The sequence below is a fragment of the Dendrobates tinctorius genome, unplaced genomic scaffold (genome assembly GCF_039654945.1).
Source record: "Dendrobates tinctorius isolate UK_male_01 unplaced genomic scaffold, ASM3965494v1 ptg000022l, whole genome shotgun sequence".
Taxonomy (NCBI): Eukaryota; Metazoa; Chordata; class Amphibia; order Anura; family Dendrobatidae; genus Dendrobates; species Dendrobates tinctorius.
The window spans coordinates 84,626,560-84,643,734 of NW_027361690.1; the positions used below are offsets into that span (position 1 = coordinate 84,626,560).

Sequence of the window (17,175 nt, forward strand, 5' to 3'; positions counted from 1 at the left end):
TATACAGTACTTTTACACAACTATTCCTTACCATTGTACATACAAGAGGAAGAAGTGCACACCCAAATTTAAACTAAAGGGAGGGAATATACGGGTGCTGTCATGGACTCCGAAAAACACCGTTAACCGGTGAGTAAGGCTGGTTTCACATTTGCGTTTTTTTTCGCGGTAATTTAGCGCTAATTAGCGCATGCGTTTTTTTTCCCTATACTTTGCATGGGATGCGCTTATGTGCGCATACACATGCGTTTGTACGCGTTTTACCGCGCATGCGTTTTTTTGCGGTATGCGCTCGGGCGCACAAAATGCAACTTGTTGCATTTTTTGTGCGTCCGATTTGCCTCAAAAAAACGCATGCGCGCGCAATGCGTTTTTTTACAGCAAGACACCCATTATAAGTCTATGGTGAGCATATGTGCGCATTGGCATGCTTATGTATGCGTTTTTTTGCACATGCGTTTTTTTTTTTTACCATTAGCTTAGACAATGGAATTTAGGGGTTTGGGTAAAGTTAGGGTTAGTTAAGGGGGTTTAGGGTTAGGGTTAAGTATGGTTTGGTTAAGGGTTAGGGTCAGGGTTAGGGTCAGGGTTAAGTATGGTTTGGTTAAGGGTTAGGGTCAGAATAAGGGTTAGGGTTAGGGTTAAGTATGGTTTGGTTAAGGGTTAGGGTCAGGGTTAGGGTTAAGTATGGTTTGGTTAAGGGTTAGGGTCAGGGTTAGGGTCAGGGTTAAGTATGGTTTGGTTAAGGGTTAGGGTCAGAATAAGGGTTAGGGTTAGGGTTAAGTATGGTTTGGTTAAGGGTTAGGGTCAGGGTTAGGGTCAGGGTTAAGTATGGTTTGGTTAAGGGTTAGGGTCAGGGTTAGGGTCAGGGTCAAGTATGGTTTGGGTAAGGGTTAGGGTCAGGGTTAGGGTCAGGGTTAAGTATGGTTTGGTTAAGGGTTAGGGTCAGGGTTAGGGTTAAGTATGGTTTGGTTAAGGGTTAGGGTCAGGGTTAGGGTTAAGTATGGTTTGGTTAAGGGTTAGGGTCAGGGTTAGGGTCAGGGTTAGGGTTAGGGTCAGGGTTAGGGTTAGTAAAGTCATGGTTTGGGTTAGTGTGAGGGGCCACCTAATGTTGGAAAAAACCGCAAACGCGGTAAAAACGCACTAAAAACGCATACAAACGCTTAAAAACGCTGCGTGTTTTTCATGCATGCTCATAAAAATGCTTGAAAAAAACGCAGCAGTTGTATGCTTTTGTATGCGTTTTTCAATGCGTTTTTTTGCGGGAAAAACGCGCTGGAAAAAAAAGCGTTTTTTTTTTTTTACCATTAGTTTAGACAATGGAATTTAGGGGTTTGGGTAAAGTTAGGGTTAGTTAAGGGGGTTTAGGGTTAGGGTTAAGTATGGTTTGGTTAAGGGTTAGGGTCAGGGTTAGGGTCAGGGTTAAGTATGGTTTGGTTAAGGGTTAGGGTCAGGGTTAGGGTCAGGGTCAAGTATGGTTTGGTTAAGGGTTAGGGTCAGGGTTAGGGTCAGGGTTAAGTATGGTTTGGTTAAGGGTTAGGGTCAGGGTTAGGGTTAAGTATGGTTTGGTTAAGGGTTAGGGTCAGGGTTAGGGTTAAGTATGGTTTGGTTAAGGGTTAGGGTCAGGGTTAGGGTTAGGGTCAGGGTTAGGGTTAGGGTTAGGGTTAGTAAAGTCATGGTTTGGGTTAGTGTGAGGGGCCACCTAATGTTGGAAAAAAACGCAAACGCGGTAAAAACGCACTAAAAACGCATACAAACGCTTAAAAACGCTGCGTGTTTTTCATGCATGCTCATAAAAATGCTTGAAAAAAACGCAGCAGTTGTATGCTTTTGTATGCGTTTTTCAATGCGTTTTTTTGCGGGAAAAACGCGCTGGAAAAAAAAGCAAGTGTGAAACAGGCCTAACTAAGACTATCGGTCGTCCATGACAGCACCACCTGAGAGAATTACAGAGAGTAAAACTATTTAGGGAGGGACTACAGCCTGCAGTACCCTTATACCAAAAGAGAGGTCTGTGGAAGCACCCAAGTCTAGCCTATAATGACTATAAAAGGTGCTCGGAGAGGACCAAGTAGCCGCCTTACATATCTGGTCAATGGAAACTTCTGATCTCTCGGCCCACGAGGTCGCCATGGCTCTGGTGGAATGCGCCCTCAGATTCCGGGGTGGCGACCTGCCTTTTGAGGTGTATGCTATTAAGATCGCTTCTCTAACCCACCTGGCTAGTGTACTTTTTGACGCTCTACAACCTTTCCTAGGGCCTTGATGAGAGACAAACAGGGCATTATCTTTCTTCCAGGGATCGGTAACTGCCAGATATTCTATGAGGCATTTTCTAACATCCAAGGTGTGAAGTTTCTCTTCCTTCTCATTAGCTGGATTAGGGAGGAAAGATGGAAGGACTATCTCCTGTGTCCTATAAAAACTGGAAACTACCTTAGGTAAATACGCCGGATCGGGTCTGAGTATTACCCTATTGTCCTTGAACTGTATATAAGGAGGACGTCTAGATAATGCCTGGATGTCGCTTACCCTACGAGCTGAGGTTAGAGCTACCAGGAAGGCTACTTTGAGGGACAGGTTCTTTATGGAAGCTGATGAGATAGGTTCGAATGGGGCTTCTGTCATAGCCGTGAGGACTAGGTTCAAGTCCCACAGCATGAATCTATCTTTCGCTATTGGCCTGGATCTACCTGCTGCCTTAATGAATCTACTGATCCAGTAATTACCCGCGATGTTGCAGCTAAAGAGGGCCCCCAAGGCTGATACTTGTACTTTAAGGGTACTAGTGGAGAGCCCCATATCCAGACCTTTCTGAAGAAACTCTAAGATTTGGTTTACAGGTGCTGAAGTGCCAGCGACCACTCCAGAGTTCTGCAGGAATTTTTTCCAAATTCTGACAGATTTTGGTGGTGATGACTTTTCTACTTTTAAGTAGGGTGTTAATCAGGTCTGGGGAGAAGCCTTTTTCTCTCAGCAGTGTCCGTTCAAACTCCACGCCGTCAGATGTAGGCCAGCCACCTGAGGATGGAACACTGGGCCCTGGGATAGGAGATCCGGGATGTCCGGAAGGACCCAAGGGTCGGACACCGACATGGTCCTGAGGCAAGAAAACCAAGCCCTCCTGGGCCAAAATGGAGCGATAACTATCACCCTTGCTCTGTTCTCCTGATGTTCTTCATCACCAGGGGTAGTAGCGATAGGGGAGGGAAGGCGTAGGCTAGCCCGAAGTCCCACTTTATCAGAAAGGCATCTACCGCCAGGGGGTTCTCTCTGGGATTTAGGGAGCAAAATTGTTTTAATTTTCTGTTTTCCCTGGTAGCGAAGAGGTCTACCTCTGGTTGTCCCCATTTTTGTACAATTAGGTCCAAGATGGAGGTGCTTAGGGACCAGTCTCCTTGTTTTAGTGGATTGCGGCTTAGGAAATCTGCTGTGATATTTTCCTTCCCTTTTATATGTAGAGCTGTTAAAGATTGAAAATGCTGCTCTGCTAGCCGGAATAGCCGCTCTGCCACATTCATCAGGGGTTTGGAACGAGTCCCGCCTTGGTGGTTGATATAAGCCACAGTGACCTGATTGTCGGAGAACACTCGCACATGATGGCCCTGTAGATACGCAAGTAACTCCTTAGCTGCCTGCTCTACCGCTGTCAACTCTTTCAGATTAGATGACATTTCTATCTGATGATGCTCCCATAGGCCCTGTAACAGAATCTCACCCATATGAGGCCCCCCAACCGGAAGGGCTAGCATCCGTGGTGATTATGCGGGATATCTCATACTCCCAGGGGACCCCTTTGGATAAGTTATCCTTGACTAGCCACCACTCTAGGTACTCCCTTGTGTTTCGGGACAAGGTTAGCTGGCCCTCTAAGTAACCCTCAAGGATTCTCTGATGCCTTAAGACCTCGCCCTGCAGTTTTCTTGTATGAAACTGTGCCCACTGGACTGCCGGGATACAGGACGAGAGGGAACCCAGAAGGGACATGGCTTTCCTGAGGGACATGGTAGGGTTATTGGAAGCGTTCAGGACCTGATAGTGTAGGCGAACAAGCTTCTCCGGGGGCAGACGGCATTCCTGTTTCTCAGAGTCTAGGATCAGGCCCAAGAATTGTGGGACTCTCACCGGCTGTAACCGAGACTTATTAATGTTAAGCAGCCATCCTACCCCCTCTAGGGCAGACATTGCCCTTTGTAGTTGTTCCAGACAATGTTTTGCTGTTTTCCCTACGATCAGGAAGTCATCTAAGTAGGGGATCACTAGAATGTCCGATTCACGTAGATGGGCCATAACTTCCGCTACTACTTTGGTAAACACACGAGGAGCGACTGCCACCCCAAAGGGGAGGGCCGCATATTGGAAATGTTGGACTGACCCATCTAGCTGAACCGCCACTCTGAGAAACCGCTGATGAGCTGCATGAATGGGAATATGGTAGTAAGTGTCTTTTAAATCTAACACCACCATAAAACAGTTTTGAAACAGTAATTTTATTGTTGATTTAATTGTCTCCATCTTAAACGGGCGTATGACCAGGAATTCATTGATGGATTTAAGGTTTATTATAGTCCTGAAGGACCTGTCTGGTTTGCGGACCAGGAACAGGGGGGAGTAAAACCCTTTCCCCGTTTCTCCCTCTGGGACCATCGTTAGGACCCAAGATCATGCACCTCGGCCTCCAGGGCAGCTTGTTCTGGTGTGGAAGACCTGAGCGGGGTGACTTTAAATCGATCTTGGGGGACCCGGGCGAATTCTAGGCGTAGACCCGCAGCTATCACCCCCAGTATCCATTTACTATTGGAAAGTAAGGAGCCTCTTTTTTCAGGTCTCTTCCATTCCCTATCTATTAGGCTCTGGACCTTATCATTTAATGGAAAGGCCTTCCGCTTCCTGGGATCTAGACCCCCGAACATCAAGTCCTGAGCTGAAAGTTCCGGTTTTGTGTCTGCTACCCCCATGGTGGACCTTATTGCTTTAACTAGCTTATCCATCTGGTCTAAGGGGAAGCAGAATCGACTCGAGTCTTCCTCCGAAGAAGACGAAGTGGAGGCCGGGGAATCTGAAGTCACCGATCCTTAGGGCGGTCGAGGACTCTCAACCTGAGAAACTACATTCTCTTCCCTTAGAGGAATCCTTTTTAGATAGGGCCTTTATCTCTGTCCTGATTATGTCCCTCAGGCTTGTGGTGAAGTCCGGCGTTTCTTCCGCTACCTGTATGGACGGGGGAGAGTGTAAGGGCCTGTCAATCCACCCCAGGGCCAATGTCCCCTTCCACCCCTACCGTTTGTCTCACGCATGGCTGACACAACTTTTTAGGGTGGCCGTCCGGCAAGGGGCAACTACAGAGGGCACATTCCCTGTGCTTCTGTTTTCCCGTAGCTTTCCTCCCCTGCGAAAAAAAGATAAGGGGACACTGCATCAGGGTACATTCACGGAGATCTCTTACCCATGCAGATGAGGCAGGTACCGGATTACGGAGGGAGGCAGGAGGGTCCTTTAGCCTGGAGGAACTTCTGTGGCTTTGTTCGCCCGTCCGTTTCTTCTTCTGCTGGCCACTCGCATGTGGTTTTACTGTGGCCTGTTTCTGTGGGTGCTCCTGCACCTCGTCCAGCTGCTCTATGGGGGCTTGTCATATCCATCGCTGGCCTTCAGAAACACCCCAGCAGCATCACCCCCTGCCTTTTAAGGCCTCCTTGTCCGGGTCAGCAGGGTTCTGGCGCGCACCTCCCACCTGGGACCCCCCCGCAAGCTCCGGTCATCCCCCCCCACCGCCCCGGCCACCGCTCGCCGCCCAGTATCGCCGTGCACACGCGGCGCGCGCCGGAAGCCAGCCGGCACCCGACTTCCGGTTTCGGCGTCCCCGCCCCCTCCGCCGCGTCACTTCCGCCGCCCGTCTGAGGCCTGCGGGGACGCGCAGAAGGAGCCGACACGGCGGCCCCGGCTCAGGCCAGGCCACAGCCCCCACGCGCGCCGACCTGGCCTGGCCGGAAGAGAGCGCGGACCACGGGGAGAGCGCACCAGGAGGGGCCCGGGACATACATACCTCCTGGTGCGGCAACATGGAGGCGGTTGTCCACCGGACCCCTGGCTTCACCTGCTCTCACTACCATCGTGGTGACCTACCCGGCCCCACCGTGGCGCTTCCAGGAACCCGAGCTTGACCGAGGTAGGAGACCCCCTCGCTACCTGGGTCGGTCAGCCGGCCTGGGAATCCCTCGGCGACTCCATGATGGACGATCTGAAGGAAGTCCCGTCCTCTAGGAACAGGAAACCAACTGATGCGTGGGAGAGGTGCCGCCCTTTTGTATCTGTAGGTTTCCTGTTCCTGAAGGGCGGATCACCTCTCTCAGGTGGTGCTGTCATGGACGACCGATAAATAGAGATATACTCACCTTCTGGCGGCCCCCGGAGTCCTTCCCGCCTCTCAGCCACGCTGCCGTGAAGTTCCATTCCCAGGCGTGCTTTGCGCGAAGGCGTGACCGCTACGTCATCTGGGGTGAGTCTTGCAAAGCACGCCTGGGAATGGAAGATGCCGGCAGCGTGGCTGAGAGGCGGGAATGACTCCGGGGGCCGCCAGAAGGTGAGTATATCCCAATTTTTTTTATTTTAATTGTATTTTTTTTACAGGGATATGGTACACAGGGCATGGAGGAGAGTCCTCTCCTACAGACCCTGTGTACCATCCACACATGAAGCGCTCACTTTACGCATGGTGGGCATTTTACCGCTATGCGATTCTGCAGCGGTAAAATCCGCAACTTCGGAATCCCATAGGATTGCATGGGACGCTTTTTGTTAGCGTTTTTTAAGCATTTCCGCTGCGGAAAAAAAGCGGCAAAAACACTTAAACGCACCGTGGGCACACAGCCTAAGGGTTCCACCAATAGGAGAGTGTCAACATTGGCAGCCATGTGCATGTTTCTAGAGAACTGAAAAGACTGACATGATTGGATGGTACTTTTATGTGGAGGTGTTACAGGGATGAGCAATGTATGGGCGATGTCTGATTGTGTGGCCCATAGAATGGTTGATTGCAAATTGAGATTTTGGTTTTGACTTTTATTCTAAGTCATGTGATAAGGCTCGTTACAGAGTCAATATTAACTTTAGGATTGCTACTTCCTACTAATGGCACTAGGGTTCTAGTCCTGTTCCTCTTTGAAGAAACAATTTGCATATTTCCTAGAGGAACATTGCGGCTTAAAAGTCTCATCTTGGCATGTCAGGCTTGACATGTCACTCTCCGGAAAGACAAACGTTACCCCCTTAGATCCCGGTCAGATGCCTCTCACCCAGCCAAACCAGATCTTACACTTTGCACTGGCTAGGTCAGTACCCCGAAACAGTGTCTGCAAATTGAGATTTTGGTTTTGCCTTTTATACTAAGTCATGTGACAAAGCTCACTAGAGAGTCAATATTGACTTTTAGGATTGCTACTTCCTGTATGTAGCACTAGAGAGCTAGTCCTCTTCCTCGAAGAGACAATTTGATATAAAGGTAGCACAACAAACTAGCTTGGCATTTTTCCACTTTCCATCCTCAACCACCATCTCCTATTACCTTTTCCCTTTCATTTTACCCTTGTTCCTTTCTTAGGTTTCCCTTACGTATTTATTAAAAATACCCCATTTGTAAAAAATCCTTGTCTAAAAATTAAGGAGCTCTTTTTAATTCTTAACCGACACCCCAAACCTCAGACAAACTCATCTCAAATGCTGTGCTCTGCTAAGAGACCCATGTCAAAAAGGTTACACTGTGCTCTCACAGCACCCCAGATATTCTCTTTAATTTTGAGATGGGAGAGACAGACCTAATAAGATTTATGAGAATAAAAGGCTAAAGAAAATAAATGGCATCAATAATAAGAAATGTAGCCAAGTTTCTTATTTTAATAGGCGTTCGTAATGTTTCCATTTAAAAAATTTCTCTAACACGCAATACTGAAATATTTCTAGAAATACAATATGCACTCTGAAAAATATTGCTTGTATGTTTTTTCTTACCAATTTAAAGTGACACTGCATCTCAGGGTATTATGGAGTTTGGCAACCCGTATTCACTTCCTTATTACTGTCAATCAGGATTTTCAAAGTGTTGGGTTAATGAATGGGTCTTCAAATCTCCTGTCACAGCAAATGGCCATTACAGGCTACCGAATGCACAATAGGCAAACATTTTAGCTTTTTGTTTCTTCTAAACAGCTGAGAGCAACAATTAAAGAAATCTGTGCGACCCATTTTTAAAATTAAAAAATAAAATTAAATACCGTACATAAGAGGTTTTTACCCGGTCTGAAAAATCCTTTGAAAACAAAAATGTATAGTTCTTACGAGATAATAAAGAGCTTTTATTTATGAAAATCTATGTCCTTGAGCTCATCTCCTTTGATTCAGGGGTCCTGAAGTCTATTCAACTGTAGCTTAGTTACAGCATTTCTCCAAGAAAAGTAGGTAATTATTATGGTCTTCATTATAAAGGTGGTTTACAAAGGGTAAGGGACATCATTAGCAGGAGCAGAAAGCTGCCAACAGCCTGGTTCTCTAAACTGGAGCTTCACTCCATATTGACCATTGAAACGTCCAATATGTAACGTTACTGCAAAATCATAATGATTTGACATTCAGGAAACCTAGTTTAAATTATGTAAAGATAAAAACATTTAGGTGTGATCTAAGTCAATACTTGGAGAGGTATTGGAGATGCATTTTGGGAATGTTAAGTTTGCAAAAGAAGACAGATGAGACTTAATAGCTGTCTACAAATATCTCAAGAGCTGTCACAGTGTAGAAGGATCATCTTTATTCTCATTTGTACAAGGAAAGACTAGAAGAAATGGGATGAAACTGAATGGGAGGAGACACAGATTAGATATTAGAAAAAACTATTTGACAGTGAGGGCGATCAATGAGTGAAACAGTCTTCTACGAGAGGTGGCGAGTTCTCCTTCCATGGAAGTCTTCAAACAGAGGCTGGACAGACATCTGCCTGGGATAGTTTAGTGAACTGAGTAGGGGGTTGGACCAGATGACCCATGAGGTCCCTTCCAACTCTACTATTCTATACCCATATACACATGGTCCTAGGTGGGTCTTCTCGCCATACATTAAACATAATCTGTTAGAAGCTTTAGGGTTGAAGATGTAGTAGCACAGAAAAAATGTCAATCAAGCAGATAGAGTGATGCTAGGTGGGGAAAAAAAGGCAGAAAGTTCATGCACTAGCCAGAAGTCTGTCGGCCCTTTGTGCACTTGAGCCTCATTTGTATTGAGATTCAAATATGGTTTGCATCAGCAATTGAATATCCATCAAAGTGATTTTTTTTTAATTGTCTTTTTCGATCTGTTATTAGTTGCTGACAAAGGATATATTTACACAATTTTTTTAATTTTTTTTTTTTTTTTAGGAGTATGTTTTTGGAGTAGATTAGCTAAATATACTGAAAGACAGATTCCAAAAAGTTTGGAAAACTCTTGATTGAGTTTATTTTTTAGCATTTCTCATCAGGAAGATGTTTTGAAAAATGAATGGTGAAAAAAAAAGTACTTGTCAGTTCTTTGAAGTGGTTCCTGATTGACTCTTCTCCACACTAGGCACTGTGCAAGCAAAATGCTGAAATAAATGCTTCATGAAATAAACTCTTCCATTTCTGCTTCCTTCAAATCTCCACAACTCCTGAAGCAGTTTCTGCTTGAAAAATGTTTTTTCAGAACTTAAAAAAAAAAACCCTACATGTGAACATCGCCTAAAACTCCTCAAGAGTTCCAATCAAGATGAAAATTTTGGAAAAAGTCCACAGATCAAAATGGAAAATGAATGCGCATATTGAATTTTACACATGTATAGTAAAATTCTAAGACCGCATGAAGATTTTGCAAGTTTCTTAGTTGAAAGACTCTTCCCTTTGTCGACTGGATTGGTTAGCTTTAGTATTGCAGAAACATCTAAACAAGGTTATCAACATTGAAAGAGAATATGAACAGATGTCTGAAAGTTTTTGCCCATCTTAGGCTAGTTTCACACTTGCTTTTTTTTGCAGCGCGTTTTTCCCGCAAAAAAACGCATTAAAAAAACGCATACAAATGCATACAAACGCTGCGTTTTTTTCCAGCATTTTAATGCGCATGCAGGAAAAAAACGCAGCGTTTTTGCGCGTTTGTATGCGTTTTTTGTGCGTTTGCGTTTTTTTACAGATTTTGGAAAAACCCCACAAAAAAGAAAATACAACCATTCAACAACACACAAGACCAATGGGACTTCATTGTGGGTGTGGTATGTTAATATATATAGACCTTGTCTACAGTATTCTTCACATTTGCTTGATTCTTCTCGTGACCATGGATCTGCGCTGGAAGAGTTTTCACTTCAACTTGGATTTGGACATCGCGATGGCTCAGGCGTATGCAGTTGCTTGCCATGAACAAAGGAAGAGAGAGAGGCAGCGAAGACGGCGGCGTATGTGGATACATCCGATTGTTGAACTCCGGGAGAGCCGTGGGGCATACCACACCCTCTACAGCGAGCTACGTGCAAACCCGGAGAAATTTAATGATTATATCCGGATGTCCCACGAAAGTTTCATGGATTTGCTTGCTCGTGTCCAACAATCCATCCGGAGACAGGACACACAGCTCCGTCTTGCGATTCCTCCTGAAGAACGGCTACTGGTGACATTACGGTATGTTTTAAAAACAAAGGGGTGTGGTCTGATGTTTTTTTTTGGAAATTTAGTATTCAAAACCTTGGGTAATTAGTTTTCGTGAATGTACTAATATCTTATTTTATAGTTTTTAAAAATAATATACATAAATATTAATTTTACTTCTTTGTCTGTTCACAGATTCCTGGCGACTGGAGAAACCCTATCCTCACTACACTTCCAGTACCGTATTGGAATCTCTACCTTGTCTGGAATTGTTGCTGACACCTGCCGGGCTCTCTGGAATGTTCTTTGCCCAGAATTTATGCCCCTGCCCACCGCTGAAAAGTGGATGGAAATTGCTGACAAATTCTGGACAGTATGCAATTTTCCCAACTGTTTGGGAGCTGTTGATGGGAAACACATACGGATCATCAAACCCCAAAGAACGGGATCTGAGTACTATAATTACAAAAAGTACTTTTCAATAGTACTCATTGCAATTGCGGATGCCGGATGTATGTTTGTAGCAGTGGACATTGGAGCATTTGGCCGTGGTAATGACTCGCAGGCTTTTAAAAACTCAGACATGGGCCGGAGGTTGTATGGCAACCAATTTAATTTCCCTATGCCACGGCCTCTTCCTCACACCGAAGCTCCGCCACTGCCCTTTGTAATGGTTGGCGATGAGGCTTTTCAAATGTGCGGAAACTTACTGAAACCCTACTCCAGCCGGGACTTGGACCACACCAAAAAAATATTTAATTACAGGCTGACCAGGGCCAGAAGAACTGTCGAGTGTGCTTTTGGGATTCTTGTTTCCAGATGGCGAATTCTGGGCACGGCCATTAATCTTAAACTTGAAACAGTCGATGAGGTGGTGAAGGCCTATGTGGTTCTACATAACTTTGTGATGGCTAAAGAGCACCCGACCTTTGAACTGGACGATGATGCTCCTAACCCATTGCCTGAATTCACTCAGCACACTCTCAGGTCATCCGTTGAAGTTGGCCAAATGAGGGACAAATTTGCGGCCTACTTTATTTCTCATGTAGGACGGGTGCACTGGCAAGATGAAATGGTGTAATGTTGTTGTTTATGGTAATAAAAATCCTTATTTGATACCATTACTGAGTGCACTATATTTTTTAAACTCCAATTAATTAAAAAACTTCCCATGTATAACTGAATTTTTTTATGTTCACACACCTGGGCAGGTAAATACACATATGAGTTAAAATTCAGCATTGCTAGTCTGCGTGAAATATATTGGAATGAGCAAAGCTGCAGGCCATGAATCATGAAACCATTTTTTTTTCAATCGAAAATTGTGCAACTAGTTTAAAACAAAGTATGTGATTTTCTCAAAACACAACCCTCAAAACCCAACCCCAATGAAAGTCCATGGGGAATACAAGTAAGTTACACTAGGCCTTGGAATGACTATACTAGGCCGTGGTATTTCAAATATGAGTATATTAGGCCTTGTGCCTACTAGTATATTCATATGTGAAATACCACGGCCTAGTATAGTCATAACAAGGCCACAAGGCCTACTCGATTTTGGCAAACTAGTATCTTGTTTCACAAAACTTGACAAGTTTCAACAGTTTGAAAATAGATTCTAGTTGGTAAAACTAGAGTTATTACACTAGGCCTTGTAATGACTATACTAGGCCGTGGTATTTCAAATATGAGTATAGTAGGCCTTGGGGCTAGTAGTATAGTAATATGTGAAATACCACGGCCTAGTATAGTCATACCAAGGCCTACTGTAATAACTCGATTTTTAACAACTAGCATCTTGTTTCACAAAAAACAAACTGGTGAAACTAGAAAGAAACTTATTTTTTAGACAAGTTTCAACAGTTTGTTTTTCATGAAACCAGATTCTATTTGGTAAAAATAGAGTTATTACACTAGGCCTTGGAATGAATATACTAGGCCGTGGTATTTCAAATATGAGTATAGTAGGCCTTGGTGCTAGTAGTATAGTAATATGTGAAATACCACGGCCTAGTATAGTCATACCAAGGCCTACTGTAATAACTCGATTTTTAACAACTAGCATCTTGTTTCACAAAAAACAAACTGGTGAAACTAGAAAGAAACTTATTTTTTAGACAAGTTTCCACAGTTTGTTTTTCATGAAACCAGATTCTATTTGGTAAAACTAGAGTTATTACACTAGGCCTTGGAATGACTATACTAGTCCATGTTATTTCACATATGACTATACTAGCCCTTGGGTTTGTTTTTAACATGTATTTACCCATCAGTGTGTGTGAGCGGCGCAAACAACATTAATGAAACTTATTAATGGTGAACCACAAATGTAAATTTATTTTTTATCACAAAAATAAAACTAAAAATTATCTTTTACGGCGTTTGGGGGCAGATGGTTTCAATTTGGGGGTGTGCAGGGAATATGCAACACTTGCAGTTGAAGACGGTGTTTGAGGGGAAGGGGCAACAAAACTTGTGGGGGAAGGTAGTCCAGTTAAGGGAATTAAAGTAGGAACACTTGTAGGAGAGGAAATCTGTTCAGGTACATTAGTTGTAATGGCATGTCGCCGTAGGCTTGTGTGCCTGGACCGACTTTGGCCCAATGCCCGCCTTGATTGATTTCGCCTTGAACTAGGGGCAAATATGGAATGCAGGTCCCCCGTCTGCTGGTATGGCTGCTGCTGCTGAGGTGGCGGCTGCTGCTGAGGTGGCGGCTGCTGCTGAGGTGGCGGCTGCTGCTGAGGTGGCGGCTGCTGCTGAGGTGGCTGCTGCTGCTGAGGTGGCTGCTGCTGCTGAGGTGGCGGCTGCTGCTGAGGTGGCGGCTGCTGCTGAGGTGGTTGCTGCTGCTGCTGAGGTGGCGGCTGCTGCTGAGGTGGCTGCTGCTGCTGAGGTGGCTGCTGCTGCTGAGGTGGCTGCTGCTGCTCTTCGTTGTCAGTGCTCGTCCTTGCAGGAGGACTGGTGGCGGCAGTGATGGTCCAGGTTTGCAGAGTGGTGGTGGCAGGGCTACTACATGTTGTTGTAGCGGCAGGGCTGTTCCATGTTTGCCTAGTGGTGGCTGAGCTCCACGCATGCATGGGATTGGCGGTGGTGCTCCAGACAGGAGCAGCGCTTGCCATGGTGGTGTCGGTGAAGTGACCAGCTGCACTCAGACTTGTGGTGGTGTAACGGTGGGTGTCCTGGCTTTGAAGAGAGGTGTCCGTGCAGTGGTATGCAGCACAAGTCGGTAGTGAGGTGAAGCGAGTCAATGGTGGCACAGGTGGAAAGGACACCACTGACTGCTGACCGTACCGATTATGCTGCATAGCCTGCAAGAAAGCATTGTTGCAGGCCTGCAGCACATTCAGCTGTTGATCAGGACTAAGGTGTTCCGCCATGCCCTTTTCAATCTTACTAAAAAAATGGTGTGCTGGTCTGTTGAGGTCGGCCTCCAGACGGTCAAGGCGCTGTTCTACAGAATTGAAGCGGTGTTCAAAGTGGTTAAAACCACGTTCCATCAGTGCAAAACCGCTTTCAACTCAGTCGGACAGTGACTTGAGGCTGGAATTAAATGTCTCGCTCAAATGCATAAACTCGGGCAAGACATTCCTGTCCAAGGCCCTCTGCCGCTGGCGGGTAGTGCCCGCATAACCAGTGGCAGAGACCTGGGACAGGGGAACACCTGATGGCCCAGCTTCCTGGTCACCAGCTGTGTGTGTGTGGGACCTGCAAGGTGCTTCCTGGCTGTCGGATGGCTGGGACGGGTCAGAGGACGTCCGAGGAAGGACCGCTCCAGGGCCAGGTTGCAGGGTGCTGCTCCAGGTGCTGTGGAAGAAAGGAAAATCATTACTACCATGCCTTTACAAGAAGCATCAGCTGTGGATTAGAAAAACACAGATTAATAAAAATAAAAACCCAAAATGTATAATACTTACGATCTTGTGGCAAGGACCGGTCTTAGGAACTGCAACGCGTGATAGTGACGGTATCTAGTTCTGGTCCTTGACGCAGATCCACTGCGAACCTGGCCCTCAGCACGAACATCACTGTTGAAGCGGTCCTTGATCGAACGCCAACGTGTTCGGACTTTGTCCACTGTTGATAAAAAAAAACAGTGCCGTCAAGGACAACAGTCACTGCGTCACAATGTAGCAATACAATACTCAAAGCAGTCACTGTAGACCCCGATGACACTGTTGGGTTTCCTGCTCGAATACACCTAGCAAGAAACCCAACAGTGCCGTCAAGGACAACAGTCACTGCGGCACAATGTAGCAATACAATACTCAAAGCAGTCACTGTAGACCCCGATTACACTGTTGGGTTTCCTGCTAGAATACGCCTAGCACGAAACCCAACAGTGCCGTCAAGGACAACAGTCACTGCGGCACAATGTAGCAATACAATACTCAAAGCAGTCACTGTAGACCCCGATGACACTGTTGGGTTTCCTGCTCGAATACACCTAGCACGAAACCCAACAGTGCCGTCAAGGACAACAGTCACTGCGGCACAATGTAGCAATACAATACTCAAAGCAGTCACTGTAGACCCCGATGACACTGTTGGGTTTCCTGCTCGAATACACCTAGCAAGAAACCCAACAGTGCCGTCAAGGACAACAGTCACTGCGGCACAATGTAGCAATACAATACTCAAAGCAGTCACTGTAGACCACGATGACACTGTTGGGTTTCCTGCTAGAATACGCCTAGCACGAAACCCAACAGTGCCGTCAAGGACAACAGTCACTGCGGCACAATGTAGCAATACAATACTCAAAGCAGTCACTGTAGACCCCGATGACACTGTTGGGTTTCCTGCTCGAATACACCTAGCAAGAAACCCAACAGTGCCGTCAAGGACAACAGTCACTGCGGCACAATGTAGCAATACAATACTCAAAGCAGTCACTGTAGACCCCGATTACACTGTTGGGTTTCCTGCTAGAATACGCCTAGCACGAAACCCAACAGTGCCGTCAAGGACAACAGTCACTGCGGCACAATGTAGCAATACAATACTCAAAGCAGTCACTGTAGACCCCGATGACACTGTTGGGTTTCCTGCTCGAATACACCTAGCACGAAACCCAACAGTGCCGTCAAGGACAACAGTCACTGCGGCACAATGTAGCAATACAATACTCAAAGCAGTCACTGTAGACCCCGATGACACTGTTGGGTTTCCTGCTAGAATACACCTAGCACGAAACCCAACAGTGCCGTCAAGGACAACAGTCACTGCGTCACAATGTAGCAATACAATACTCAAAGCAGTCACTGTAGACCACGATGACACTGTTGGGTTTCCTGCTAGAATACGCCTAGCACGAAACCCAACAGTGCCGTCAAGGACAACAGTCACTGCGGCACAATGTAGCAATACAATACTCAAAGCAGTCACTGTAGACCCCGATGACACTGTTGGGTTTCCTGCTAGAATACGCCTAGCACGAAACCCAACAGTGCCGTCAAGGACAACAGTCACTGCGGCACAATACAGAGCAGGGAAATACTCACTAAACGCCTTTTTGGCGGATGCTGTGGCGCTGTCCCAGCCATCCATCAACGCTGCGGCCACCTCATTCCATAGCCGCCGGGTCACCACATTGTCCTTGTACAGCCGGTCACGGCTGTCCCACAACGGCGAACGCTCCTGGACCAGGCTGATGAGCTGCTCATTATCCAGGTAGACGTCTTCATCCCGTTGTGGAACCTAGACAAAACACATTCATTAGAATAATCAAATTTAAATTGACTAAAAAGTTACAAAAAAAGAAACAAAAAAAAGAGTAAAAATAGAAGATAAAAAAAAAATAAAGAACATTACAAATCATTTGATACTTACATTCCGTATCACCACCGGGACTTGGCTTCGCTGCTCCTGCTCTTCGCCCTCACTATTCCCGTCCACAGATGATGATGACGATGTCTGAAAGTTGAAAAAAACGTAAGAGATTTGGAGAAGCAGCAGATATACTTACCAGATGCACGAAAATAATCACCTCACGGTCTGCTTGCGCCAATTCCTGCCGCGATGGGGAATACTCAGATTCTGAAGACATACTGCATGTAAAAATAATAAAAATCATTAGTACATACATAATTTAAAAGGACAGGCATATAATGTAATATACTCACATTCTTTGCTGATATAATGGGTTCTTGGTTGAATGTCTGCTCTTCAATCTGTCTAGTGTAGTAGTGGCAGAGTTTTGGCAGGCACCTCCTTTATATAGACTTTTTTTTTTTGACTTTAGAAGATTCTAACTAGGATAAAAAGTGGACACCACCCAAAAAACGCAGCGCTAAAAAATCGCATACCTGCGCATGCCAGTGCGCACGTATGCGCATCCATAGGCTATAATGGCCATTTTTAGCGCAAAACGTGCGCATACGTGCGCATGCGATTTTTTCAAGGGCCAAAAAATGCAACATGCAGCGTCTGGAAAATACCAACGCACACCCCAAAAAAACGCAGCGCATGAAAATCGCATACATGCGCTTACAAGCGCGCAGGTATGCGCACCCATGTTAAATATAGGGGAAAAATC

The 17,175-nt window shown here is 45.7% G+C and overlaps 1 protein-coding gene across 4 annotated transcripts in view; it reads right to left on the reverse strand.

Moving 5' to 3' along the window:
* The window catches only part of PCSK6 (proprotein convertase subtilisin/kexin type 6), a 346,824-nt gene that overhangs the window by 144,565 nt on the left and 185,084 nt on the right, over nucleotides 1-17,175 (reverse strand). The window lies entirely within an intron of this gene.